This window comes from Triticum dicoccoides, chromosome 2A, assembly GCF_002162155.2.
Source record: "Triticum dicoccoides isolate Atlit2015 ecotype Zavitan chromosome 2A, WEW_v2.0, whole genome shotgun sequence".
NCBI lineage: Eukaryota > Viridiplantae > Streptophyta > Magnoliopsida > Poales > Poaceae > Triticum > Triticum dicoccoides.
The window spans coordinates 314,084,459-314,088,756 of NC_041382.1; the positions used below are offsets into that span (position 1 = coordinate 314,084,459).

General features: G+C 43.6%; 1 long non-coding RNA gene across 1 annotated transcript; it reads right to left on the reverse strand.

Moving 5' to 3' along the window:
• Positions 1-438: 438 nt before the first annotated feature.
• Positions 439-4,021, reverse strand: LOC119354456. Its single transcript, XR_005170947.1, has 3 exons — positions 3,597-4,021; positions 2,755-2,876; positions 439-732 (listed from the first exon to the last, which is right to left on the reverse strand). It is a non-coding gene; the product is annotated as an uncharacterized LOC119354456 (long non-coding RNA).
• Positions 4,022-4,298: the final 277 nt, after the last annotated feature.

Sequence of the window (4,298 nt, forward strand, 5' to 3'; positions counted from 1 at the left end):
AGAAGGTCAAAAGCTGGCGGTCGTAAACTGAAATTAACGACCTTCTGTAAAAGGTCGTTGGTTCCACGACCAAATTTTTGGTAACTAGCAACCTCCCCAGGCCACGTAGGCATCCAGCGTGGTAAGGTGATGTGGCACAAGAATCAGCCCGGTCCGATTCGACGTTTTACATGGGCCAAGCCCAATAATTCAGCCTTTTTACTGTATATTTTTTCTACTAATTTTCTCTAGTTACACGGGCCTGGCCCAACAATTTGGCATTTTTATTATCTAGGCATGGCCTTTTGCGGTCCATTTCATTTTTATTTTCAAGGGTTTTTTGCGGTCCAGTTTTTAGATGGGTCCCAATTGTCAGATTTTTCCTGGCAGTGGATCCACATCACTTTTTAAGTAGTATATATCAAATAGAAAGAAGAGAAGAATACGAAAATCTTCGAATAACAACCAAAATAGGTTTATTACAATATATTATGTACAGAATAGAACATGTGAAACTCCATACATTCGTTCACATCACAACAACCAGTTTAAACTACAAATATTGCATGCCCAGGAACTTAAAACTTCACGTACATAACCATACAATATTCCAGACAATCACAAATATTGCGATTGAAAAATAAAATGCTCTGCCAAGTTAAAGCTAGCTACTCTTGGATACCACGGAACATGCTCTTCAACATAGGAAGAAGTCATCAATGGTGTTCTACCAACAACACAAGCTCCATTCACCTACAAGAACAGAATGGAATATCAAGTACTTGGATCGTTCAAGAAGATTACAACCAACATATATATGTAGAAGTACATCAGGAAATATGATGGACCAGTCGGACAACAAATACATTAAGTAAACAGCCCAACCGATGAGTGATGACGAAATGCAAAGAGTATAAACCCAGGTTTGGACATAAATAGCGTCAACTCAAGCAGAACATAATAAGGCAGTTAACTCAAGCAGAACATAATTAAGTACGATGAAAGGGACCATCCAATTAAATTCCATTCTTATCTTCTTCAGTAAGGACAGGCAAAACATCCCATTTCTAGTATTATGTCTGAAAAATCACTAGTATTATGTCTAAAAAATCACTAGTATTATGTCTGAAAAATCACTAGCTAGCATGCTGCATTACTAGTCTGCCAATTATGCATTTCTGGTGAATTATGTCTGAAAAATGCAATGGAACGGAAACGAATTCAGGCAACACAACACGTAGAGCCACTGAAGAAATGAAATTGCGCAGGCGGTTCAGGATATAATGACTCGCCCAGGCTCATGATACAATGACTCACACATGGCTTGCAAGGCCAAATAAGGATATTGACCCATGAGGGAAAAGTACAAAAATATTGCCTACAGGGATGTTTTAGTATAACCATGTACATGCCGTGTACTGCAGCGTGATGTCTCTAATATGGTTGTATTCATGTAAATAGTACCCAGGAAAAATAATATTAGATAGGGTTTCTGTCATTAGCCTATACTTGTGAAAATTGTAGACCAAAAGATATGTTTGCATGGCTAATATTCTAGCATATACAATACTTAAATCTATAGATTTACCATCCCTTTCACAGTTATAGCATATAATAGAAATCCAGCAACATAAGTAAGCACATATCATAAGTAAGTACTAGTTCTATTGAATTACAGAGAAAGAAAGAGAGTGAAATAGATAGGGCGAGAGCAGCATCAACAGTAGGGGGTTCAGACTTTAGAGAAGACCAGCAGCGAGGTTAGGAGAAGAAGAAGCAATCGTGGGGATGGAGAGAGGAGTAGCAGCGAGCAGCAAGAAACAGGTTCAGAGAAGAAGTGCAGCAGCGGGTTTAGTGGATTCAGAGAAGAGGCATGCAGCAGGAGGTGCAGAAATAGAGGAGCAACAACATGGTTAGCAGCAGCAGCGTGAGGACTTAGAGAGAGCCACAGCTGTTTGATGATACGCAGCAAATCAAATGAGTTTCCATCACAATAGTCTGAATACGACAGCAACAACATCAATTAGTAAAATTAGCAGCGTCTCAATCACTGTATAATCAATCAGTAGGCACAAATAAAATCAGCAAGCATAGTATAAATCTGGTGCCCCAAAAGGCTAGTGATGCAAATAACAAATCAAGTCCATGGCTAATTTGTAATTCTGGGAAAAATGTAATGCGGTGATGGCTCACAATGATGGCTTTGGCATAGCAGAGAGCAAACTAAATAAAAATAGCTTAGTTCACCCACTTGAATAGAATAACAACTCATGTAAACGTTTAATCAAAACGTGATGCTTTGGTTTCAGTCAAGGTTTAATCAAATCAACACATACAAAACTGAACCAAGACCTGATTTGTTTCATACATAACTGAACATCATATTCTCCTGCCGTCCAAGCCACAGCCCAGGTTCACAAAGGCTGCTCCTACACGTCTACGCAAGTACATTACAGGTTAACTAAAGTAGGTCTCTAAAGCTGAGCGGCTGACCGACCAGTGGTTGTTGGGGCCTTCAAGCCAAAGCCTGCTGTTGCTACCAGGAGAAGACTCCAACAAGTCACAACTGACGGTGACCTTGCTCGGCTCAACCAACAAGATTCAGCTCAGCTTGCGACAGCTAAAAAAAGAGCGGAACGATCGAGATCCACAGACCAGAGCAGTCGAGAATGAGAGAGCTAAGTCAGACTCTCCGGCCATGTACCCAGAAATAACCGATCAAGTGCACATGTACCCAGACTAAGGATCTGGGGCGGAGAGGACGGGGGAGCTCACCTCGCGGCGGAGCGTGTGGTCGAAGGAGCAACGAGCGAGGTCGGGGGCGAGGCCAAAGTGGCCGGAGATGGAGGCTGGCCGCGCCTGGTCGAAGGAGCGTGTGATCTCCGTCATTGCAGCTTCTAGGATAATAATAGACCAAATTAACTAGAGATGTACAAATGTCCAAGCATCTTTTATTTAGGATCAAATTAAATAAAGTTCCACCAATGTCCAAGCATCTTTTATTTAGGATCAAATTAAGCTTCACAAAGATGTACAAATACAATATATATGAGACTATAAAGCATGCCTGAGACTGAGACCAGATGTAACACAGAAGACAGAAAGTGTGCAAGATACTCTTGTCAAGTGTAACTTATGCCAGGTCTGAATTGCCATATATGCATTATTAATTTGAATGAGTCAAATGGAACAGGCTGCTAGTAGAGTGTAAGAGCATGCCAACCAGATCGACTTAGCCTAGTCGGAGAAATACTAGCTAGGACTAGCCCCTTCCAAACATACTCGGGAAAATGCTGGGAACAGCAATACTAGTGACACATGTGCAAGACGTGCGGCAGCTAACCTAACCAACCCGGGTGTGCAGAAGCACTCCCAACAAAGAGATCCATGGAAGCTCAGGAGCTTGATTGATCAGCAACCAACTGAATGGAACCGAGAAAGCAAACCACGACCAAATCAGACGAGCATGTGACGCGATCGAGGTGAAATTGCAGCATACAGATTAAGAGGCTCCTAATCCCAACACCTAAATAAACCCTAAATCCTTGCGTGCGGGAGGCCGAGGTGCATGAACTGGGGGCCAATCCGACCCAACGGGGAATTGAAAATCGGTATACCTTAGGTTGGAGATTCTCCGGCGGCGACGGTTGGTCATGCGCGGCGGGCAGGGCACGACGCTCCCTGACTCCCGCGGTGGCGTGGACCGCGAATGGAAGGAACAGGGTGGAAGGTGGGACGAGCGCGGACCACCATGGCCGACCTCCCTCGAGGACGGACGCGGATCAGGTCGACGACGGTGGCGTGGATATGGGCGCGCGAACGATCTCCCCGGCTGGCCTTCCCTTCCCTTCCCTTGGGAGAGGAATTGAAGGTGGGGTCGGCGGCGCTGGGGGGGGAGGAGGATATCGCCGGCGGCGGGGTTGGGATCGTGATCTGGATCGGGATCGGGGTCGCGAGAGGAGGGCGTGGGAGGGAGAGAAAGAAAGTAAGAAAGGAGGCGGGGGGTGGATGGAAGATGTCCAAACACAATGCTAGTGTTTTGGCTGAGGTGCGGTTGATGGGGCGGCAAGGGGTGAGGGCTGCGTGCGTTATCTGCCTCCGTTATCTTTGGACCAATCAGAACGCAATATAATATTATGATCATTTAAATTGGTCGCAGTAGATTTAAATATAATATATTAAATCATGTTAGCTATTTTCTTGACTTGAGAAATTCGAACAAATTGAAAAAATGGAAATCCTTTTCATCGTGTCATAAAATGTGACCTAGTTTTAAGAAAAAAAAATAACAAACTAGTAATAAGATAAATATATTTAAA